The sequence below is a fragment of the Thalassophryne amazonica genome, chromosome 1, assembly GCF_902500255.1.
Source record: "Thalassophryne amazonica chromosome 1, fThaAma1.1, whole genome shotgun sequence".
NCBI classification, from domain to species: Eukaryota; Metazoa; Chordata; class Actinopteri; order Batrachoidiformes; family Batrachoididae; genus Thalassophryne; species Thalassophryne amazonica.
The window spans coordinates 73,549,445-73,575,960 of NC_047103.1; the positions used below are offsets into that span (position 1 = coordinate 73,549,445).

The 26,516-nt window shown below is 42.6% G+C and overlaps 1 protein-coding gene across 1 annotated transcript in view; it reads left to right on the forward strand.

Moving 5' to 3' along the window:
* LOC117507765 (serpin B6-like) overlaps nt 1-26,516 on the forward strand; it is a 175,328-nt gene that overhangs the window by 108,301 nt on the left and 40,511 nt on the right.

Consider the following 26,516-nt stretch of genomic DNA (forward strand, 5'->3'; position numbering starts at 1 on the left):
ATTTTGCATCACTAGTCAAAGCTTCCTTGGTTAGTGGAACAGAAAAGCATTTTTTATGCAATAAATAAATAAATAAATAAAAAACAGATCCAATCGAACTTCACACAAGTAAGGTCTAACCTTAGCAACCCCCAGAGTAAGCACACAGGTGACAGTGGTAAGGAAAAACTCCCTCTGAGGAAGAAACCTCAAGCAGACCACACTCAAAAGGGGTGACCCTCTCCTTGGGCCATGCTATGGACAGAAATTACAAAACAAATCACAAAATGAATATACAGGAAATGTTGCTGGTGCACAGGACAGGAGGGTTTCAGATGGTTTCCCATGTGCCTTCTGGCAAGCTGTAGTAAAAATTTGCTCCTTGAGTCTTTTTTTTTAATCCTTTACTGTCCACTCCAACATGAAGCTGTCCACCTGCTGATGCAACAGACAAAAGTTGCCCTGTGCATAGTTTCTCCAGGGACACTCTCAGACACATATCACTCCTTCAGAGTTGTCTTGGTGGCTTCTCACATAGTGCAGAAGACAAGGAGAAAATACTTCAGTTATACAAAGAAATAAAATTTGGCACACTTGCTCACTAGGACCAACTCTTTTGAAAAGTTTGGATAGCCACGCAAAATTTCAATATGGCCACCATTTTTTCAAGGTGGCCACCAGTTGTACCGATTTCCGTCATTTTTTGGGTATACATATAAAAAATACACATTCAAGTGTTCCATTCCTGTTCCACTTTGCAGAACAGTTAATTTAATAAGTCAGAAGTAATATATTTTTCATTATGATGAATTATATTTAACAAAATGACCATCGAGGGACCCTTTTGCTATGAGAAAAATCTCTAAAATCCCTTTCGCGATAGAAAACTTTCTTTTTTGTTTGTCTGGTAAGAGAACTTGGTTCTAGGATTTGTATTGCTATATATGATGCACAAACATATGGTGGTAATAAAGAAGATAGAAGCAAATCACAGCAATGCATTGAAAACTCCAAATTATAAGGCTGGAATTTTAGTTCCGTTACGGCGTTGACGTATCCTAAAATTTTGAATGCAAGAGTTGTGAGATACCTATAGATGCAATCTCTGCCTGTCATGAAATATTTTCAGAATTCATGAATGAAAAGATGGACTATAGATATCTAGGGAAAATAGAACTGATCCAGATGTGCATCATTGTGACACTGGCTCATTTTGCAGTTACAAGCTGGTAAATATGCATTGTATGAGTGTCAGTCTTGCCGGACAATGATTTGATTTAGTGCACCTTTTGGAAGAAAAATATATTTACCACTTTCACTTTGTGCTATTTTAATTGTATTCTGTAAGTATAAGCAAATGAAGATCAATAAAAAAAAGTATGAGCTCATTTTGTGGCTTGTGGGTTTGCAGCTGAAAAAACTTCAGGCCAGATAGGAAGAAGATGTGTCCTTTTCCAAAAGACATTAGGCCGACTAACTCAGCAAACCCATACAAAAATCATAAGGTCATTCAGGAGACAGCTTACAGGTCACATTTGCAACTGCACAAAGCTGTACAAGCTAGTCCGAGCCTGTAGCATTTGCACCTGCCACGGCAGCCAGAGTTGCAGCCACATTTGGTGAGTTGTTCACACTCTTTGCAATTGATGAGTTGGCTGTCCAGTAGACCTTCCACTCATCACCTGCTTTCTCCCAGCCCCAATCAGATGGACTCTCTGCTTCTGGCTGACGTAGTATTGCCTGAGCCCATATGCATCCTGCCTGGTATGCTGCACGTTTGGTGTGTTGAAGCAGAGCTGCACTGGTAGGAGGGATGGCTTCATACGACCTCTGCTTCCTGGCAAACAGGTCAAGTCTGGCTTCATCTACACTGTCAACAGTGCTGGATCTGTCATACATGAGAACCACAAACTTCTCCAGAATCTCCATGTCTGCATCCTCAATGGACGGAGGGTACTTGCTCAGTTTAGAAAATATGGGGTAGCCTCTGGGAACATATCCCAAGTTTGCCAAGCTGTCTTCTTCCCTTTGTTTCTAAAGGCTGAGACCACATCACAGCCAGTGAAGGCATGGAAGAATGGCATTCCTGTGGCCCTCTCTTGGCCTATATAGTCTGACAGGTCGTGGATGGGAATCCAGCGAAGGCTCGAACCTTGACCGAATGCCAACCACAACTGCTGCACACCCATACTATGTAGAGTTGAGAAGACACTCAAGCCATGACCAGCACATCTGTATCATTGGCTTTGATCATGACAGACTTGCTGCCATGGCTCTATAAAACCAACAAAGAAACTCAAATACATGGCCAGGAGGGCATAATTGACATGATCAAAACTTCATGGTGGCCATTTGAAAAAACGGTGGCCATCTTGAAATTTTGAGTGGCCATCCAGTGAAAATGATGACTTAACCTATGAAGAAGATGTGTAGAAAATTCATGTTTCTTTGTATAAGTGAAGCATTTCACTGAAAAAATGAATTTATCTGCTGCACTAAACAAGTCTCCTGTTTGCACAGTCACTCAGTTTTTGAGGACTGCATAACCCAGAGTGTGAGCATATATAAATGAAATCTGGCTTAGACGCGTGCGTGTGGCCGCTTGTCATTTTCAGCAACTTTTTCTTCCCCTGATAGTCATCCCTGTTGCATGTCCCACCTGCATGTCCTCCCTCAGCACATCCATAAACCTCCTTTTTGGCCTCCCTCTTCTCCTTCTGCCTGGTGGCTCCATCCTCACATTCCTTCTCCCTATATACCCTGGGTTCCTCCTCTGCACATGTCCAAACCATCTCAATCTTGCCTCTCTGACTTTGTCTCCAAACCGTCCCACCTGAGCCGTCCCTCTGATATGTTCATTCCTAATCCTGTCCATTCCAGAGAGAATCTCAACATCTTCAGCTCTGCCACTGCCAGCTCTGCCTCTTGTCTTTTTGTTATTACTACCGTCTCTAAACCGTACAACATAGCTGGTCTCACTACTGTCTTGTAAACTTTGCCCTTCACTCTTGCTTATATTCTTCGGTCACAAATCACTCCTGCCACCTTTCTCCACCAACTCCACCCTGCCTGCACTCTCTTCTTCACCTCTTTACCACACTCTCCATTACTTTGAACAGTTGACCCCAAAAATTTAAACTCATCTACTTTTGCCACTTCTACTCCTTGTAACTGCACTATTCCACTGGGCTCCCTCCCATTCACACACATATACTCAGTCTTGCTTCTACTGACTTTCATTCCCCTTCTCTCCAAAGCATATCTCCACCTCTCCAGACTAGACTCAACTTGCTCTCTACTCTCACTACAGATCACAATGTCATCTGCAAACATCATAGTCCATGGAGAGTCCTGTCTGATCTCACCATCTTCATAGCAGCCCTCACTTCTTTTTGCTCATTTTCTTCATTCATCAGCTCCTCAAAATTTTCCCTCCACCTTCTCAACACACACACACACACACACACACACACACACACACACACACACACACACACACACACACACACACACACACACACACACACACACACACACACACACACACACACACACACACACACACACCTCACTTGTCAGCACATTACCATGTGCATCTTTTACCACCCTAACCTGCTGCACATCCTTTCCAGCTCTGGCCCTTTGTCTGGCCAATCGGTACAAGTCCTTTTCTCCTTCCTTATTATTGAACTTCTTGTACAGCTTGCAATATGCCTTTTCCTTCATTTTGCCACTTCTCTTTTTGCATTATGCTGCATCTCCTTGTACTTCTGTGTACTTTCTTCATCTCTGCGACTATCCCAAAACTTTTTTTGCCACCCTCTTTCTCCTTCTCCTTTCCTGGACCTCTTCATTCCACCACCAAGTCTCCTTGTCATTCTTCCACTGTCCAGATACATGCACAGTACTGTCCGAGCTGTCTCCTTCAGCACATCTGCACTACTTTTCCAGTTGTCCAAAATTGCTGCCCCTCCAACCAGTGCTTCTCTCACCTGCTCACTAAATTTCACACAACAGTCTTCCTCCTTCAGCTTCCACCATCTGATCCTTTGTTGAGCTTTCACTCTCTTCTTCTTCTTTACCTCTAAAGTCATCCTACAAACAACCATCCTATGCTGTCTAACAACACTCTCTCCTGTCACCACCTTACAGTTTCTGATTTCTTTTAGCTTGCATCTCCTATAAAGAATGTAGTCCACCTGTGTCCACCTTCCTCCACTCTTATATGTTACCCTGTGCTCCTCCCTTTGTTAAAGTCGTTATTCACCACAGCCATTTCCATTCTTTTTGCAAAATCAACGACCATCTGCCCTTCCACGTTCCTGTCCTTGATACCATATCTACTCATTGCTTCCTCATCACCTCTGTTCCCTTCACCATCATGCCCATTGAAGTCCGCGCCTATCACCACTCTTTGATGCTTGGGCACACTCTCCACCACCTCATCTAAGACACTCCAGAAATCTTCTTTCTCCTTCATCTCACAACCTACCTGTGGGGCATATGCACTGATGATATTCATCATCACCCCATCAATTTCCAACTTCCACTCATCACCCTGTCAGACACTCACTTCCACCATCTAGTGGATTAAATAGAAATTGATAGGCTGTTGGCATATGTTGGTTAATCGTCAAGGTGTGACAGACGCATTAATTTATTAGACGTATACCAGCAAATGCCAGCATTTTTAATTCAGTCAGCATACACAGGCTAAATTGTCAAGGTGTGACAGGGCCTTAAGACTGAACCTGAAGTGGGATCAAGTTTGTGTAAAGTCTCAAGTCTCTTGACACAGTAAATCTCAAGTCGCCTTGACTGGCACATATTTAGAGCAAGGGCGTGTAGAAGAATTTTTAGGTCCATATTTGAACTGTGATGAACTATCAAGTGTCCTGATCCGAACTGTATGTCCTCTGGTTGAACTAGCAGGTGTTCAACCCAAAAAAAGGCTCTATTATTCATTCAGTCTGTCAGGGGCTTTCCAAGGCCTCTTAGGTGCTTTCCCGCAGGCCACGTGCAGGGGCCTCAGGCCAGCTGCACGTGTGACTGAGGCCACGTGTGGGGGGGGCCTCAGGCCAGCTGCACCTGTGGCTGAAGGTCTTTTAAAAAAATCAGTTGTAAATCCTTCATGTTTTAATGGGAGCGTTTGTCACATTGAAATAATGGCCTAACACCTGCTTAGGGTTCACTAGAGGACGCTTCCAATAGAAAACCATGTCTTAGGAATGAAATAAATAAAAAAAAGTTGAAGGAGGAGCGATGCCCGTGGGTCTCCAATAAATAGACGAGCGCGGTTGTCATATTCAGTCTCTCTAGAGGACTCAGTTTGTCTAAGCTTTGTGTCGAAGGCTTAAATAAACTTAAAAACTCTGTGCATTTTATCTTGCTTAAGGCTGAATTATTCTAAAGTGTTGTGTCCTTTTTCTAGCATATCACTTGCAATTAGTTTGTGTTATCTAAAAGACGACATCCTGAGAAGACCAAAAAGACGAGCCGCGACAGAACTTGGCGAGCCAGCCAGGAGGGTCCAGGGGCACTCCGGCAGCCTGGGGCAGTCCAGCTCATCCCTCCAGACCGTAAATAACAGTGATCACAACTAAAAGGTAAGCAGAAACCTTTTATAACTTCTGCACGATCTGGAGGAGTGAGTCGGGATTTCCGCCCAAGTTGACAGGTGATATTTTTAATTGCCTCTTACCCAAAAGAACCTGGACTAAGAAAATTGATAAGAGACTAAAAAAGATAAGATTGAAAATTATCAGGCCTTGTAGATAAAATGCTCAGAAGGTGTGTGTGTTCCCGGGAAAAAGAATGTCTGTGTAAGTGAAAGGTCAGGAATGTTCATGAACTCTGGTGCGGAAAGAGTGCGTGGAGAACTAACCTGGATGCTTGGGGAATAATTGGTGTTGAAATTCGTTACTAACGTGCCGGCTGATAGCATGCGCTGTAGGGGTTAATTTAGGGGAGTATACTGACAAATAGATACAAGGTAATACAAGGTTATTTAAAGAGTTTAACAGAGACTGAAGTGAAATAAGTGAGAAAAAGAGTTTAACAGAGAATATGTGCAGAGGAAGCACAAGATAAGCGCCTGAGGGGGCGCAGTAGAAATACCGTACGTGATAAAGAGATTTAAAAGTGCAAAGTGGCACAGCTGACAGTAAGTAAAAGAGCTCAATAAAGGACGTCATTTTTTAAGAAAAGAGAAAAACTATAAAAAAAAATAAAATGAATGAAGAGTTAGTGCAGAATACATGAGAATTAATGAAGCAGAAAATAGTGCAGTAAGGCACCAGATACACGCTTGTGGGGCGTGGGAGAAGAATAAATAATTAAGTACACAGTAATATGAGTTTTTTATAAGAAAAGAAAAAGAGAATATTTTCAGTGCAAAGGCACATTAAGCTCACGAGGAGCTCAGTAAGTGAAAAAAAAAGGTAGAAGAAAGTGCAGAAAAGCACAGGATACGCACGCGAGGCGCGGTAAGGCGTAGAAATAAATGAAATATTGTATGCTCAGAAAGGAGCTTGTGAAAATAATATAGTAAGCACAGGATACGCACGCGAGGCGCGGTAAGGCGTAGAAGTAAATGAAATATTGTATGCTCAGAAAGGAGCTGGTGAAAAATAATATATTAAGCACAGGATACGCACGCGAGGCGCGGTAAGGCGTAGAAGTAAATGAAATATTGTACGCTCAAAGAGGGCTTGTAAAAAAGTAATATATGAAGTTGCTGACAGCGCTGGAGAAGCTGTCTAACGTGAAGAAGAGATACATGCTTAAACAGAACACATTGGTGTTAAGTGAATAAAAGGTTGTTTAAAGCCGCGGAGTGAAAAGTGGCAGAAGTCTAGATAGAGATATATAGAAAGTTGTTTTTAATAATTTTTGTGTATAAAGCTTTTGAAGATTGGTGTGTGGGAGAGTGGAGAGTAATCTGTGTAAAGCTGTGAGAACTTGCAGGCTGGCTGACATACAAGATTAATGTGAAAGAGTACAAGGGGGAGGTATTTAGACCCAACAGGAGGACTTGGGAGGTGCATGACAGGCAGAGAGGAAAGTGTGAAACAGAGACAGTGAAGAAAAAGACAGGAGAAGAGTGCTATGTAAATATATTATTTCAAAGAGAGAAAACTAATAAACAAACATAGCAGAAAAAGACGAGAAGCAGAAAGTTAAAAAAAAAAAAAAAATTAGAAGGAAAATAGAAAGTCGGGAGCAAAGACATTAGGAAGTGTTAGGGTTGTAAGAGGATTAAATAAATAAAATTGGTTATAAATCAAAAGAGATAAAGCTTAGATTATAGTGAAAAAGCTGACAGACTGATCAATGCTGGGGACAGTCATTGATGGGAGACTTAAGTGATGATGAAATAATACTCCCAGAACATTACTTGACTGACGGAGACATCGAAACCCAGGGAATCAGGACACATTTTTGGCTGGAAAGGACCTATTTTGACAGGGTAGGAGCAGAACATTGGCAGGACGAACAAGAGATCAATCAGAAATTATGGCAGATTACTAAGGTAATCAATCTGAAGCAAAAGAAAGAACAATTCCCTCATTAATTGGGAGCTGCTGATAAGACGTCTGTGGCTGGAGCTGCTTTGTGCTGACCCTAATAAAGAACTTAGCATACCATTAAATCATTTAGTAACACTACCAACCGATCCAGGTGAAGAACTGTTTCCTAGGTTGACTCTCACTGTGGTCCCAAGGAAGGTTCGGTGGGAAACAGGTAAATTTTCATATTTAGTTAAAGAAAAAGAAGACGGGCATAGCAGTTGGAAATTTAATCCTTTTAAGGGTTTAAAATACAAAACAGGTGTTACAGCCAGAAAGTTATTGGTCTGGATCAGGACAGCCCCTGAGGGACTACCAGAACACCATAGAAACACCTCACATAGCGTTTGTCAGGGTTACATGGGTAACTCTCAAGGTCAAGGTCGGGAAAGTACCCCGCTAGACTTAGTACTAAGAAAATATCCAGGAAAACGCACTAAGGCCAACCAATGTATGAGAAAGTGGCACAAAAGGTCACATGGGGGCAGGCAATGGCCTTTGGAGGGATCATTTGATCCGGTGATGTGTGAAGCAGTTGCGGTAGAAATACAGAAAAAAGAAATTAAAGATCAGCAGAAGAACGTAAAAAACAACAAAAACGCACTGAAGAAAAAGAAGTTTTAGCCTTGTTCAAGCAGGAAGCACAGAGGCTACAGCAGAAAAGAGAAAAAATGACAGAGGAAAGATCCAAAGAGACTAAAGCCAGTGCACCGAGCTGGGAAGCAGAGCCACCCCCATATAAACGTCATGATATGGGAAAGACAGCTGGACAATTTGTATTAGGAACTCGTGAAGAGGACCAAGGCATGGATGTGGAGGGCAAATTCACACTGACACTAAAAGCTCGAGAGCCACAAGGAGACAGGTCCTCAGTCTGTCAAATGGATCATACAAGGTCTCCAAGTCCTAAAGTAAGTGGTCGCTCACCACGACCAGCAGGGGGGGCCACAAATAACAGTGACACGGAGGCAGACGAGGATAAAGAGAGAGACCTGAAGGCTCCGCCTGCACATCGAGGTCCACTGAAAACCGTCCCTCCCACCATAAGTCAGCCGACTGGGCCTTCACAGGCTATAGAGGCTCCGAAGAGTGGCACAAGAGCTTCTGTGACACACTGGATCTGGCCAGAAGAGATAATGAAGAACTAGCTGAGCAACTTCGGCTAGCGAAGGAAAGAATACAAAGACATAGGGATGCCGAGGAAAGAAGAATATTACAACAATCGACGCCCAATCAAGGGAATCACATTATAGAGCCACCCACCCGAAAAATTTCTGGTGAGATCATCATTGAGACTGCAAAAGAGGCCCGACTCAGGCAAAGACAACAATGTGTAGCCAAAGACATAGCGGCTTTAGAACAGAATATAACCGACTGACTGGTTCCAGGCAGTCGCACTCGATCTGGAAGACAGTATGGAGCCCGCACAGAAGAAGAGGAGGACGAAGACCTCATATGCCCATTGGTGGTTAGAAATGGTCATCATGTGTATACCCCATGGAGCTGGACAGACATGGTGGGGCTGGCCAACAGACTGCCAGACATCACCCAAGGAGCTGGGAGATGGATAACTGCCTTAGAAGAAGGCACTGCAGGGGTAACCTTGTCTTTAGGTGACATAAAAGCCTTGCTAATGCATGTCAGGAAAACATGACACTGAAGAATTAGCAGGAAAGGTTGGACTAACACAGATGATGGGCACTAATCAACATGATGAAGTCCCCTTTAATCGCTATAGAAACTCCATGTGGGAAGGACTGAGAAGAAAGTACCCTGAGGTCTTGGATCCCTCTAAATTGGATGATGAGGGAGTGGACACCTGAAGAGTGCCCAAAGAAGTTCCTGCACCGATTCCAGAAAAGATGGGCGGAGGAAACGGGAAATGCATGGAACCATCTCCAGCAACTGAAATCCTGTTTAAAATAACTGTAAAAAAGGCTCTACCAGATGAGGTTCAGAAAGCCCTAGATGGAGTCGTGGGACTATCGAAAATGAATTGGGCTTTATACTCTGAGCATATTTGTCACCATCTTGAAATCTACAAGAAAGAAAAACACAAAGAAGAAGATGCAGCAAAATCCCTGACGAAAAATTGGTGCAGATGCAGTTGGGAGAGCTAACCAAAGTCAAGAAAGAAAAAACAAAGACCCAGGCACCAATGATGACCCCTGTTCCTTCTGAGTCGGCAAGCCTAGGCCCTACGGCAAACACTGCTGCCACCATACAGGCACCTGTGGTAACAGCCACACAGAGCCCCCAAGAAGCAGCAGGAAGCACTCCTACAGGAGAAGTCTCAGCACCAGTGGAGCATCACTATCACTACCATAGCACTGGCACACCCGGAAATGGACCCACCTACAGTCATGGGTGGAGAGGAGAGTCACGGAACTTTCAAGGTCAAAGAGGGGGTGGCGAAGAGGATCTCGCCAACCTTCATTTGGAAGCAGATTCCAAAACTCAGCTCCCAGGAACAGTCAAGCGGGACCGCCTATGGGACCAACACCCCAATAGGGGATCAACCCTCTAATGAGTGTTGGAGCTGTGGACAACCTGGACATCGAATGAGAAATTGTCCGGCCCGACCTTGGGTTGGACCCTCGGCCTATTGGCAATAGGGAGGCCTAGAGAAGACAGAGGGGGAAACGGTGGCATTGGCTATTTCGATGATACCTAAGGAAGAGCCAACCGTCACCGTTAATATACAAAACAGAGATTTCCCTTTCATGGTGGATACAGGGGCAACATACTCTAGCATAGGGAAAATGGGCGCTCATCTCCCCCTCTCTGGGTCTGTAATTAAGACCATCGGCTTCTCTGGGAAAACTCAAATAATACCTTTTACACGCCCACTTCCTGTAACGATTGCAGGAAAAACAATTGAAGCACCCCTGTTATACTCACAAAATACACCTGTGAATTTGCTGGAAGAGACATTTTATGTAAGCTACAAACCCAGATAGTGTGTACCCATCAAGGACTGCAAATACACTTTCCTGACGAAGCACTCGCCAACATTATGGTGCTTATGGACATGGAAAACAAGGTCCGACCTGTGCAACCCATGGTATACTGGCTGAAGTTACAACCAGAAAATTCAAATCTTCAACTGGAATGGGAAAAATGGAAGCCCTGGGCAGAACAACACTATGACGCAGTATGTACACCTAGTTTACCTTTACATGTCACCCTGATGTTCGATGCCAAACAAGAACAAACTGACTATGCATGCTGCTGGGATGCATTGATGAATCAACGGCTGTTTCACATAACCACCACAGAAATTTATTTAGGCCCCAAGGGGCCGCAGCTTCTGTCAAGCTAACTTCAGCTGAACAACAATGGTATCAAGTGCCGAATGCCACACCTCATGTGACCCTTTTAGTCTCAGAAAAGTACGAATCCCATGACCTAGGTCCAATGGTAAAGACAGCCTCAGAAGTTGAAGAATGGCAAAACATGGAAATTCCACAAGTACATCTGTCAAAAGACCAGCAGTTTTATACGAATTAATTTAAAAGTAAATGATGAGGCTATAGCTCAAAAAGTGGAGCTCAATCCTAGACCAGAGGGACAGATGGTGTTATCGGCCCAACAAGAGAAATGTTAGAGCAAATACCACCAGTGGTGTGGTCCAAAAGCAAAACAGATGTAGGACTAGTAAAAACAGCCTTACCAGTAAAAATAAAAGTAAAACCGGGAGCAAAACTGCCTCACCAAAGGCAGTATCCATTAAAACCTCAGGCTATTGAAGGCATAAAACCAGTAATTAAGGGACTAATGGCAGCTGGAGTTTTAATAAAAACTGCAAGCCCATGCAATATCCTATCTCTATACCCTAAAAACAATACCAAAGAGTATCGGCTGGTACATGATCTGCGTCCTATCAATGCAATAATAGAAATGGATGCACCTATAGTACCTGATCCGCATACTATACTATCAAGCATCCCTGCTGGAGCAAATGGTACACAGTAATAGATCTGTGTTCAGCCTATTTCAGTGTGCCTGTGCACCCAGACTCACAACATTTGTTTGCATTCACATTTCTGGGACAACAGCTAACGTATACACGGCTACCTCAGGGACTGAACCTGTCCCCAGCCATCTTTAACAAAGTCCTGGCTGAAGATTTACAACACCTTGACATACCCAGTACATTGGTGCAATAATGGATGATCTCCTTATTGCATCAGAGACTCAAGAACAGTGTGAAAAGATTCATTAATTGTATTGCATGCATTGGCAGATGGAGGTCATAAAGTAAGTAAGGACAAATTGCAGTTCTGCAAACAACAAGTAGAATACTTGGGAAGACAGTTGTGTGGGACCACGCGATATATAGCCCCAAGCCAAGTGGAGGCTATAATCAAGGCTCCCAAACCCCAAACAGTGGGACAGATGCTTTCATTCCTTGGGATGGCAGGGTACAGTCGGCCGTGGATTTGTGATTATGCTATAAAAACTGCACCTTTGCGTGCCATGATTAGAGCAGTGGGGCAAACAAGCAATGCAGCTCTCCTCATCTGGACAGATCAGGCAACGGGAGCTTTTGAGCCCTAAAAACAGACATGCAATCTGCTCCCGCGTTAGGTAACCCAGATTATGGGAAACCTTTCCATTTGTATGTTACTGAAAAAACTGGATATGCTTGTGCTGTACTAATGCAGGAAACAAATGAAGGAAAACAACCATTGGCCTATTATAGTACAAAGCTTGACAACATTGAACAGGATTGCCACCATGCTATCAGGGTCTAGCAGCAGCTGCCTTTGCATTTCAAAAAGCATCATCCATAATCATGGGACATGCAGTAACGTTGTACACGTCGCATCAGTTACATGCCCTGCTAACCAGTCAACGTTTTGTCTTAACACAAGAGACGCACTGGATATGAAGTTGTGTTGTCCGCTCCAGAAATAACAATACAACGTTGTCACACGGTGAATCCCGCCACCAAATTGACCACACCGTTAGATGGTACTCCACATAACTGTGTGGCAGAGACAGAGAAATTTTTGAGAGCCAGAGAACATTTGTATAATCACGCCATAGATGCAGATCTAACCCTGTTCGTGGATGGCTCATGCTTTCGGGATGCCGCGGGATTGCATGCGGGTATGGGGATTGTTAAACTAAACACGGATGGCGAGACCTTTGAATTACTGGAGTCCCAAGGAATTGATCAGCCTTGTTCAGCCCAACTGGCAGAAATCAAAGCCTTAACTATGGCTTGCCAGATAGCTAAAGATCAACGTGTTAATATCTACACAGACTCAGCCTACGCTTATGGCGTATGTCATGTACATGCAAACATTGGAAACAAAGGGGATTCCTGAGAGCAGATGGCACCCCTGTCACTCATGGAGAAGCGATTTCCCAACTGTTACAAGCTCTCCAATTACCGTCTGAGGTAGCCATCATTAAATGTGCAGGTCATCAAAGAATAATACATCAAGCTCAAGGTAACAATCTAGCAGATGACGCAGCTCGCAAAGGAGCACAAGGAGAAAATATGTTTCCCTGCTAACCATCCAAGATTGTGCCCCACTGGTTTCACTTGACGCACTGATAGTGGCTCAAAGTAGGGCCAGTGGAGAAGAAAACGAATGGGGTTAAACGAGGCGCTATTGAGACACGCAGTCAGGGGCCAGCGGACAAGCTGTGGCGCAGTAGTCATGGACATTTTGTGTTACCCACCAATTTATTACGACATGCAATCATTTGGGCCCACGGACCGATCATTGTTCGCGAGTCCAAATTATGAACAAACTAAAAGCTGTCTGGTGTCACCATATGGCAGCTACAGTGGACCATTTGTTGAATGTGGTGAGGTATGTGCACAGTACAATGTCCGGAAATCATTCACAGCCCCTTTAGCCCACATTCCGGTCCCTGATGGGCCATTCAGACATCTTATGATGGATTTCATAGACATGGGAGCTGAAAATCGAGTTAAACGAATGAGATATGTTTTGGTAGTGATATGCAGATTCAGCCGATGGATTGAGGCAGTAGCCTCTGCAAATCAAGACCATAAAACGGTAGCCAAATTCTTGTGCCGAGATGTCTTTCCAAGATTTGGCATTCCAGATACTATCTCATCTGACAACGGTAGGGCTTTTGTAGCCAAGGTTACACAAGAAACATTCAAACAATTGGGTATCAAACAGAAGTTTGGGTGTGTTATCACCCTCAATCAAATGGGGCGGTGGAACGGGCTAATGGCATTTTAAAGAACAAACTAGCAAAAATCATAGCAGACAGCAATGGCAAACTAACCTGGCTGGATGCGTTGCCGCTTGCTTTATTGTCAATGCGCTCACAAACTAACCGACTAACCCATTTGACACCATTTGAAGCTCTTACAGGTCGGCTGATGCCTATTCCATACCTGAGAGGACCCTACGAAGGACCATCGCTGGAGCAGCTACAAGACGAATGGCATAATTATCTGAGACAGTTAACCCAAATACACAAAACTATCTTTTTGCAGGTCAAAGGTGCTACAGAAGACAGAGAAGCAGAGATTCCACTCGAAAATCAGAGCATCCAGCCTGGTGATCTGGTTTACGTCAAGGTGTTCAAAAAGAAGTGGGACAGGCCCCGCCGAGAAGGTCCTTTTAAAGTTATTCTTGCCTCACGTACAGCAGTCAAAGTAGACGGTAAGGACACTTGGTTTCATTTAAACACTGCTGTAGGGTTGGTGGCCCAGCGCCCCTGCGGCCTCGGCAAGCTCGTCTTGGCAGAGCCGCCGGGCCAAGGGGGGAAGCAGGAGAAGCCAGAGACCCTACAGCAGCACGAGGGACGGCCAGCCTCCCTGCAGCCAGAAGAAGAACACGAGGGAAGGCCACGCCTCCCTGCAGCCAGGCGAACACGGCCAAGGCGCTCACAGAGACTGATTGAACAAAGACGACGCACAGCTTCAGAGAGTAGTGGATCCCTGCCAGATAGAGCAGCGACAGACTCAGATGCAGACTCAGAAACAACTGGAGACGCAGGCCATTCCTCCACAGTTGAATTTCAAACAATAGAGATCTAGATTCATGTGTCAAGCTGAATTTTATAGAACTGAATGTGTCAAATTTAATAATTTTTTATAGAAACAAGAACTGTGTGTCACTAGGGGAAATACATTAATAAAATTAAAAATAAATCAATATAATGAACAAAATAAAACATACCTCAGAACTTCATCAAGTGGATCGAAAATCACCTTGTCAGTGCCGATGTTGCAGACTGGCATGTTGATGATCCTTGACTTCGCCCCTGTGTTTATTACGGATGGGTATCGATAAGATTTTATCGCTATTGATACCATTATCGATTCCACTTATTGATCCGATTCCTTATCGATTCCCTTATCGATATCTCTTGTGAATTTTTGTGTTCTAAAAGTAGGCTTTACAGGTTTTCTATGTCAGAGGGTCAAAGAGCTTTTCTTATCGTGCACCGCTCTGTGGAACGGTCTTCCTGTGACCGTGAGACAGTCAGAGTCCGTGGACATTTTTAAGTCAAGACTTAAAGCCTGTTTTTATTCTCTTTCTTATGAATAGTTTTTATTTTTTATCTGTTTTATTCTTTTACTTCTGTTTTTAATTATTTATGTATTTGAATTTTTAATTTTTATTCATTTATTAATTTTTTATGTTGAACTGTTCTATGTGAGGTGCCTTGAGACAGATTTTGTTGTGATTTGGTGCTTTATAAGCTGATTAAATTGACATTGAATTGAAATTGAACAACATTTCATTGAGTCTTAAAGAAAATAAATATGAAATTGGTCACTGGATCTTTAAACTTTGGACATAATAAACTCTACATGATGGATCCTTGATCTCTGGACATAAATAGGAATAAACAAAATCTGTAGTTATTGTCTAAAGCATTTCCTTTCAGACATTATTGGCATAAATGTCTTTCCATTTGTCTGAGCTGAGCTCTTGCAGCTGCTGTGCTTCACGTCAGGATGAAATTTGTAAAGAAATACAGCACGTCTCATTTTGGGAGGAAAAAAAAACGTTTTAGTGGATTGTAGTTTCTTGTCTGTAATACAATGTAAGAGGTGTCATTTTATTTAAAGCGGTGATTCGTTTTGAAGTTACTAATTCTGAGTGGACTCTGTCTCGCAGCATTTGGAGCTGTGCCAACAGAACAGAGGACGATTCTCATTTCTTCACTGCAACAAGAGTCCCAGTTAGTGACTTTAATACGCACAAAAGTGATTCACGGTATTTTAGTGGTTTTGACAGGGGTTAAGAAGCGGACTTGCCGCTTCTGGAGAGCAGCGAATCAAAGAACCAACGAACTAGTGTATTGAAGCATTGCTTCATTGATTCACGCTTCAAAGTGGAGTCGCGCTGCAGAAACGGTTGATTACAGAGTCGCTGCAGACTAAACCCTGAATATCCGTAAGACTTTTATTTGCACGTCCGTATGACTCTGAAACTCGGAAAAATCCGTATAATTTACGGACAATCCGTATAAGTTGACATGTATGGGGTAAAAAAGAAAAATGCTTAAAAAGGTGGGGAGTCTTAGAGGGGGAGGGCTCCCCCAGAAGCTGAAATGTTTTAGCCATGCTAAAGCTCCCTTGAAGCATTTGCTCCAAAAAAGTCTGAAGGCCTAAATGACATGGTGAGATGCTGAAGAGCTTCACTCGTTCATATACATATACATATTACATCAAGAACAAGGTCTGAAGTATCAGCAGTCAACTGAAATGTTTATTTCTGATGCATTGTGATGAGAGGCTACATACCAATAAAATCCAGTGGGAGCCTACATTCAGAGGGCAAATCCATTTTTCGTGTGGTGGCAATTTAATCTGAGGTATGCTTTGATGACACATTAATTAATGGTATGCATACTTAGGCAACGGTTTCAAAATTCCCTTTCTGAGTGCCTTGAAACTGCTATGTACAAGCAGACTGGATGCTACCACAGCATTCAGATGATAAACAGGGATCTGTTAAAATAAGCTTATATCACTTAAATGTTGTACACAGAGGAAGAAAACAAAAAAGCATTGATTTGCCTGCTCTTTCTCCACAAGAATATGGATATATGTATCTACTGTAACACATATAAACACATGACTTGTAGCATAGCAATGACTGAATAATCTTTGTGTTTTCAGACCTGAGTGAACAAATGAGTAGCATCTAACCTCATCAGTCAGCCGATGTGACCCCTGAAGAATTCGATAGGATGTGTCATACAACATATAAGGGCCAACAACTGCTTCCACTTTTCCAACATTGTCTATAATTCCTCCCGGTTATTTTTGTAATATACTGCCCCTTACAAAGAACCAAATTGATATATTCCACAGTTTCAATTTATTGAAAGTCACACTGAAAACCAGGCCCGGGGCCCCAGAGACACAGCCCACACACAGACTCCATCTTCTGGAAAGACCTCAAACATGGCCGTCAAAATGCTTTCATACAAGACAATGTAGGCGGTACAGTGGTGGGTTTTAGTCTCGCAATCCTAATCTTACTGGCTCCCCACAGACAATGGAATGCGTAATGAAGTGAAACAGCTCTTTTGCTGAGATTTTGAACCAGGTTCAGGCATTTCTAAACAAAAGCAAATACTTGATAACTAACATAAAATGATAGAATAGGAATTAGCACAAATATTATGAAACAACTCCCCCTCTTGACATGACACTGTCATGTCAACAATAAAGATAATTTTGGATTAATTCGGTTCTCATTTATGATCCAATATTCCAATCGAATCATTTTTCTGCCAGACATGTAGGCACATAGACAACCATCAGTCGACCCCATCCTGATGCTCCCTCACGGTGCACACATAATGAGTCAGGACCTCACTGAGACATCAAAAGTAATCGTGGCTATGCCCTCTTAGGTTGTCCCAAGTTATGAGGTGGGATCTCACCCATCATAAGCTATCCAGCCTTCCATACTCGACTGATACAACATGCCAACAAAGCAGGAGTGAGAGGGAACCACCATTCAAGGTGTCACATTCAAATTGTCACTGATTTTTAAATTCAGGACATTGAATGTGAATTGAATTATCTCCCCATTAGTTTCCCCAAAGAGTGATCTATGCAGGGGTTTCAAAGTGTTTGAGAATGAGCTCCCCCTCAGCGAACAAATGAATAGCTGTGCCCCACGACACACATACACACAATTTCAATATCTTTGTGTGTTTCTTTTTATTCTTTTACACATCTTAAACCCATTTTAAAAGTATTTGTGAATTTTTAAGGAACTGTCTATTGCCAGTGGTTTTCAAACTGTGAGGTGCGCTCCCCCTATGGGGTTGCCAGAGTTCTTCAGGGGGGAACGCGAGGGAGAGGTATCATGAACCAGTTCTTTTCAGGAATCATTAAGAACTGATTCGATCCACCAACATCAATAGCCTTTTTGCTTAACGAGTCCCTTATCGATTCTTCAGAGTGGCCATGTTTTTGAGGGTGTTTTATCTGGAAATGATAATTTCTTTACGTTGATTACAGACCCTGCAGCAGGTCTGTAATCAGCCGGTTCTGTAACGGCTCCGCTTTGAAGCTTGAAACAGTGAAGCAGTTCTCCAACCCTCCGCTTTGTTGGTTCATTGCTTCGCTGCTTTTCAGAAGCGGACAAGTCCGCTTCTTAACCCCTCTGAAAGCCATTTAAAAAGGGTCACTCGTGAGCCACTTTTGTGCAGATTGAAGTACTAACTGGGACTCATGTCTTGTTGCAGGTAAGAAACGAGAATCATCCTCCGTTCTGTTCGCGCTGCGCCACTCTCTGCTGAGACAGAGTCCGGTCGGAATTATAACTTCAAGCGAATCACGTAGCTTCGCACCTATTGCTCGCAGAAACTTCATATTGGTGGGTACATGCCTGGAGGAGTACTTCGCATGGTTCGAAGGCCAGTGACCTTGAACTACTGTTAAAAAAATTCCCAATAGTTGCATTTGTTCGAAGGCTACTGACTTTTCTATGATCACTGTTGGCCACATCCTCTAATAAATAAAATGTCAATCTCCAATTTTTCCACTGTGTATCCCAGTTTACATCAAACACATGAGGGTTTCAACCCAATACCTACCCCACACATGTACATATTACTGCACTTTACATGGAAAATAGTCTGTGTGCGGGGCATTTCGTTGACGAATGTCTCTAGTGTTTATTATGTGCAAGAGATCAAGAATCCAGTGACCAATTTCATATTTATTACTTGAAGACTCAATAAAATGTTATTGACATAGAAAACCTGTAAAGCCTACTTTTAGAACACGAAAATTCACAGGAGGTATTGATAAGGAATCGGATCGATTAGCGGAATCGATCATGGCATCAATATTGATAAAATATATCAATACCATCCCTTATTATTTATGTTAAAATGTATTAGTTATGCCAAAAGACATTTAAAACCACACAGATGTTTTTAAATATTTAAAAAAAAAAACGATGTTTAAAATATGACAAAAGATAAAAATATTAAGAATAGAAAGTTCTTTAAAAACACGTTTTAAAATTTGTGAAATAATAGAAAGTCTTTAAAAACATGTTTAAAATGTTTACAAGGCTGTAAATGTGTAAATACATAGACAGTTCCTTAAAAACACACAAATACTTTTAAAATGTGTTTAAGATGTGTCAAAGAATAAAAAGAAACACATAAAGATGTGAAATTGTGTTTATGGGTGATTCTTAGACTACAGGCACTTAATATGTCCTTTGATCATATTGTATGAAAACAGAAAAAAAGGGAGGAAATTTCACACTTTTATAGTTATATTTACAATGAAAGTGTGTTAAGAAATTTGTTCTAGTAGTCTATGATGACTTTTTCACCTTTTTTCAGCATCATTATATGCAAATATTGCGTTTTGTGCTTGTCCCACACCCCAGACTTTTGATCTTCAATGATAAAAATGAATGGTAAAGAAATGTTTTTTCTAATGTTTTAAAATATCTCAATAAAATATCAGTAAATAATCAAAACATAATGGGGTATTCAATGTCATATAACTGTTGTGATTTTTTTTAAACAAAATGTAGTTGTCCCACACTATTGCGTAATTTCCACACAACACTGTAATGTCCCTTTAAACAGTTTGTATGAAAGATTGTTTGGGTAGTTTCTATGGAGATAAACAGTGACATCAGAGCACATGTATATAGTGCCAAATCACAACAAACAGTTGCCCCAAGGCGCTTTATATTGTAAGGCAATGGTGTGGTGGAAATTACATTTACAAGGCCAATAGTACCCGTAGTTAAAGAATCACCCGTATGCATGTCTGTGGGGGAGGGGGGTGCCTCACTCTCCCACACTTGGAAAACCCCTGCTTTAGAATAATCAAAAAAGTTACCTACAAACACAGTTGAACCTACAAGGAATAGTCATAGATCGAGGGGGGACGTACTGCTTATATGTATACTTGTATACATATATACTTGTATCTCTCTCGTGCTTATACATTATTTTTGTATGAGTTTTATTTTGTGCTAAATAAATCAAAATCAAGTCAAAAGTGTTAAAGTATTTAAAAATTGACAACGGACATTCAAACAGTCAACAGTCCTATCCACTAAATTTTAGTGGCTCGATCGGTGTCAATTTGTATGGCCAAATTTATTCACATCTTTTATTTAAAATCAGTTAGCATTTTAGCAGCTAACACAAATTGAATGCAGCCCCCACATTTCACTGACCATAAATCATCATCATCGATAGAACAAAGACCAAACTACGCACAACAATGATCCACGTTGAATAAAAAAAAAGCCATCATTTAAAAGCCACCAGGCAATGACCCCGTTTTCCCCAAACATCCATGTTAAAACAACAGAAAAGACAAAGTCCGCGGTTTGTTACAAATACACATTAAAACTAAAGTTTTTACTCAAAGCGTCCCCCCCCCCCCCCCAAAAAAAGAAAAAAAAAAATTAAACAAACAACATCACATTTAAACAAACAGACAAACATGGATCTAAACCAACATTACTGAAGGGGAAATTTGCATGCATTATGAGAAGCACTTAAAACAATCCTTTACACACAAGACTATTAAATAAACACCATCCCAAAAATAAACTTTACCCCAGCCTCGTTGTCCTACACCCAGACAAATCCCACAGAATCCGAACAGAATTCACACCATCAGGGAACCCTCTGTAGCGGAAAAAAACCACCACACACCACACCACATGAAAATTAACAGTCAGTCGGAACTAATTACCAAGGTGAATCACTCCTTGATAATTTGTCCCTCATCCTCCATCCCCAGACCTCCACTTCCGGCAAGGAGGACCCTCCACTCCCCTGCTTCGATAATTTCTCAGCATCAGCCGGACCACGAACCACGGCTGGACTTGACCCCCCAACTCATAAAATTACCATAAATATCAGAAAGAAGGAAAGAAAAAAAAATTCCAATGTGACTTTCAACAACTGTCTAGGTTAACTACGAAAATTTTGGACGCAGACCATCACTTTAATACAACTAACGTCAGTTAGTCAAGTAGTCAATACTGCAGAAATTCGATTATAACAGCCAACCAAACTGTTGGTTGCAAAACATCGTATGGCCATTGACAGTTTTTACATCTGGGTCTGGTACACCAATTGTAATTCCTCCCAGTTCTTTTTGTAATATACTGCACCTTACAAAGAACCAATAGATATACAACCCCTGGCAATAATATGGAATCACCGGCCTTGGAGGATGTTCATTCAGTTGTTTAATTTTGTAGAAAAAAAGCAGATCACAGACATGACACAAAACTAAAGTCATTTCAAATGGCAACTTTCTGGCTTTAAGAAACACTATAAGAAATCAAGAAAAAAGATTGTGGCAGTCAGTAACGGTTACTTTTTAGACCAAGCAGAGGAAAAAAATATGGAATCACTCAATTCTGAGGAATAAATTATGGAATCACCCTGTAAATTTTCATCCCCAAAACTAACACCTGCATCAAATCAGATCTGCTCGTTAACATTGACCCTATGTGTCTTTTTGCAAGGAATGTTTTCACAGTTTTTGCTCTATGGCAAGATGCATTATCATCTTGAAAAATGATTTCATCATCCCCAAACATCCTTTCAATTGTCCAAAATATCAACGTAAACTTGTGCATTTATTGATGATGTAATGACAGCATCTCCCCAGTGCCTTTACCTGACATGCAGCCCCATATCATCAATGACTGTAGAAATTTACATGTTCTCTTCAGGCAGTCATCTTTATAAATCCCATTGGAACGGCACCAAACAAAAGTTCCAGCATCATCACCTTGTCCAATGCAGATTCGAGATTCATCACTGAATATGACTTTCATCCAGTCATCCACAGTCCACGATTGCTTTTCCTTAGCCCATTGTAACCTTGTTTTTTCTGTTTAGGTGTTAATGATGGCTTTTCGTTTAGCTTTTCTGTATGTAAATCCCATTTCCTTTAGGCGGTTTCTTACAGGTTCGGTCACAGACGCTGACTCCAGTTTCCTCCCATTCATTCCACATTTGTTTGTTGTGCATTTTTCGATTTTTGAGACATATTGCTCTAAGTTTTCTGTCTTGATGCTTTGATGTCTTCCTTGGTCTACCAGTATGTTTGCCTTTAACAACCTTCCCATGTTGTTTGTATTTGGTCCAGAGTTTAGACACAGCTGACTGTGAACAACCAACATCTTTTGCAACATTGCATGATGATTTACCCTCTTTTAAGAGTTTGATAATCCTCTCCTTTGTTTCAATTGACATCTCTCGTGTTGGAGCCATGATTCATGTCAGTCCACTTGGTGCAACAGCTCTCCAAGGTGTGATCACTCCTTTTTAGATGCAGACTAACAAGCAGATCTGATTGATGGAGGTGTTAGTTTTTGGGATGAAAATTTACAGGGTGATTCCATAATTTATTCCTCAGAATTGAGTGAGTCCATATTTTTTTCCTCTGCTTGGTCTAAAAAAAATCAGAAAATTGCACATGCACAATGGAAGTGAAACTTAACTTTTTTGCTAAGCCTTTGAACCAGGTTTCAGGCACTTCTAAAGAAAAGCAAATACTTGATAACTAACATAAAATAATAGAATAAGGAATTAGCAGAGATATTATCTAACAATCTGAAGCCCAAATCTTTCTGACTACAATAATAATAAAAAGAAAAATCATTCAGCAATAGAGTTGGGTGAGATACCATAATGTGCCATAACTATTGATAAATACATACAGTACATGTAATGTGCATTAAACAGGAGCCTGTTTCAGAAAGGAGTTTCACACAACTATGACCAAATAAGGACATCACTGAGTTGAGACAGAGTTTTCTTTGGTGTACAGCATGCACATGCAAATTTTTACTTTTTAAAATTGAAATGACACTTACTCCTGTTGTGTTTCAGGTAAAGATAAAACTTACATGGGTTTTCTTTGGTGTGTTTTCCTCTGTATGTTTTTGCTCGTTTTTCTTCGGTGTGGGTTTCCTTGGCATGGAGTTCAACTCTACCACGGCCTGAAGTCTTCAAGTTCATTGTAGAAAGAAATGCGCATGCGCAGTTACTCGGTAAAGAGAGGCACGTAACTCGACGGGGGGAGGTGTGAAAGTCTGGGTAGAAAGAACTGAGCATGCGTGCACATGCACAGTTGTTGCTTTGGCTGGCCTCTCAACAGGAAAGACATCGGGACAACTGTTATGGTTTGACACCAACCTAACAAACTTGCGCAAATTCAAGTTAAGACAAAATAGTTAGTCTTTGCATTTGTTGTTGTGCCTCTATGAAGTGTGTACTGTTTGTGGTGAACACAGGTATTACAGTTGTATTGAACTCTTTCATGGAAGTGGACAAAGCTTTTCATTCAGTGTGGTTTCATAATGGAATGTGTGCATGCACAGGTGTGTGTAGATGGATACATGCAGGAGAAACCACTTGATTTACAGTTAAAGAAATTTTGAGACTTTACGCACAGTAGTAACTTGTAAAGTGAGATTTCCCTCTGAGGTTATTTATTTTTTTTTTTTAATCTTTTTCAGAAAGACACTAAGTGGGTGAAGATGATGCACCAGAAAGCTGAGTTCCCTCTCACCTACATCGCTGAAATCAACTGCCAGGTAATGAATCATTCAGTTGGTAAACTTAGAAACTACAGTCACATAATTTATTCAAGTAGCACGCGTATCGATAACCAAGTAAGGATTTTATTTACTGCACCAAATGTCAATCGGTTGTGGGGGTGCCCTGTTAGTCCCTGTCTGTGTGTCCTGTCCTGTTAGTCTGTCGTGGTTAAGGTCATGTCTGTCTCTGTGTGGCGTGGGTCTGGATCAGGATCTGATGTCTGTGTATGGATTGTTCTCCTCATCTGTCAGTCATGTGTGAGTGTGTGTGAGCACACCTCTGTCTGTGTTTGTGTTTGGTGTGTGGACGTGTGAGTGTGTCTTACCTCTTTGTTATGATTAGGGGTCCGGACAGAACCGGACCATTACAGGTGATCAGTGGTGGGCACAGCTAACCAAAAGTTAGCTTCGATAACCATTAATCCGATAACTGAAAAGTTATCTTTTATGATGCTAAACCGATAAATGTTAAAAATGTACTTTATTACAGATAGCCGATAACCGATAACTTTTAGTATTGATTCAGGTGCGGCCATATCAGATTACACTGTTGGCTTCTGATGAACCTGTTCACTTTCACTTTTCGCTGTTGGGTAAATTCAAGGATCACAAACACATGAGCACGCACAAAAATGAATGAATAAAAAATAAAACCCCCGAACTGTTATATGGCTGGGGGGGCCTGGCTGCCGGTTTGTTTCTGTTTTTTGGTTTTCCTCCCAGGTGGCGTGCGTTTGGGACTGAGTGGCTGTGTTGCTGAGGCTGTCAGGACCTCACCCTGATCACCTGCGACTCGTCAGGACTCACAGCTGTAGTGCATCTGCATGGATTGGAACATGTTGGCATTTAAGACTGGACTGCACAGTGTGTATTTGCCAGAGACTCGACCTTGTGACCAGACGGGTGAGATCGTCGTCTCGGGAGCCATCTCGTCAACAGCGGATGCTGAGAACGTCCAGGTTTGATGCACGTCTGTGAAAGAGGGGGGGGGTGAGGTCTCACGCTCGTCAGCACACTTCCTGAGGTACGTTAGATTTTGTGACTAACAGTTATACAGTCAGTAAATGTGGTGTCCCTCACACCTTATTGTATTGAGCTGTTTGTTAGTCATGTATCAGCTTCCACTGCAGTGGAGTTTTGTGAACTGGATGTTCCATGCCTGCAGGTTGGGAAGCTGATTAGTAATCAAGCCAGGAAGTGTTTGCTGTTTGTACACCTTTAAGTGTTCTGTGTGTAGAGTGTGGACTCACATAATGGTTCCTTCTTTCACAGACTCGGTTGTTGCGGCCACGTGGGGGTGTCGGCGGGGTCCTTGGGTCCGAAACAACTTCTGGCTCCGGACCGTTAGCGCTGCTGGGAGCGCACCACGCCAGACCGCACCTTTTTGTTATTTTATCACTGTTATGTATTAAATCAGTTAGCCTTTGTACCGTGCTCTGCTTATTCATACTGGGTCCTTCAAACGTGGTCGGTTCTCCGAGCTGCGTCCCGACACATAACAGTAGTCTCTGGCCAAACATCATTGAACCCAGCGGTAGCAGAGACGGTAACGCGCCGGGAGCGGCCAGCAGACGTTCAGTGGTTATCGGGATCAGTTGCGGGGCTCTCCGCACGGACGGTGCGTGTTTGAGAAACCCATTACTGGCTACTGATTTGTGCTCTCTTGCATCCGTGTTCCTGTGTTTGCCTTATCTGTGGGTCGTGGTGGAGTGTGATGGCGACGGGTCGCGTCACACTCCGACCGGATAAGAGGTGTAAACGGGAGCTGCACGAGTGCGTTTGTAATGGGTTCACGCGCACGGCGGAGCTCTGTTAGCACGGGTCGCTGGGCTTCCTGTGTTACAGTCGTTAGCCCCGTTTCCCCCGGACCAAAGGTAAACTACGCGTCTGTTGTATCAGCTCCGGCGTTATTTAGTTGAGCACATTTTGGTTGTGTGTTGCACTCAGCTGCGCACACAAAAGCAGCTCGTTTGTTTTTTTCTGTCGCCAAAGGGGTTTTTTCATTTTTAGCACTCTGGCTCCCCCTTGTGGTGACTGAATCACGTTACCGTCAAGCTCTTGAGTAGGAACAGGTGTGTTCCATTTGGTTGAGCTTGACGGTATAACTCACTGATTTGTTTTGTGTTAGTCCATTTTGTGTGGGTGTTTTTGAGTTGGTTTTTGTGTGGATTTTATTTTTTGTTTTCCACTATTTGTCTGGGGTTGTGACCCTGCAGCCTGATTGACAACGACCAAATACAAAAAAAAAAAAAAAAAAAAGGACCCAACCAACTGTGTGTTGGTCTGTTTGTTTTTTTTCTTTTATTTCTTTTTGTTTCACATCCCCCGGGGTTAGATGGAACGGTCCCCTGGGGGGTGATGGGTTGTTTTTTCTCTTTGTTTTTTGTTATACCCTCTCTTCTCCTCTGACTCCAGCCGGGGGTGCCGTAGTGTCGGCATTGCTGGAGGGGTGCAGTTGGGTTGTGCTGGGCGTTTCCCAGGTGGCCTCTGCACCGGGAGGGGAGGGGGGGGGGGTTTGGGGGTGTCTTTTGTTTTCCCCCCCAGTTTCTGCCCTCAGGGTTTGACTGTGGTGTCCTCTGGGGGGGAAAGGGCGTTGGGTCCATCTAGCCGTGGACGGCCGGGGCTGGGTCCATGGGTCATGAGGGGAGGCGTCTCCTGGGGTTGACGAGTGGTCCTCTGGGAGGCGCTGGTAGTCCCCGTGAGTGACGTTGGATCCCAGAGGGACCTCGGCCGTGGTTATTACTCCTGGAGCTGGCGGGTGGCCCTCTGGGGGGTGTTGTCCCTACGTGTCGTTTGGGGGGAGGAGGGGGGGGTATTTTGGCATTTTTGTTTGAGCTCAAGTTTGGGTTTTTCTGTTCTCCCCTTCCCTGGGGTTTGATGG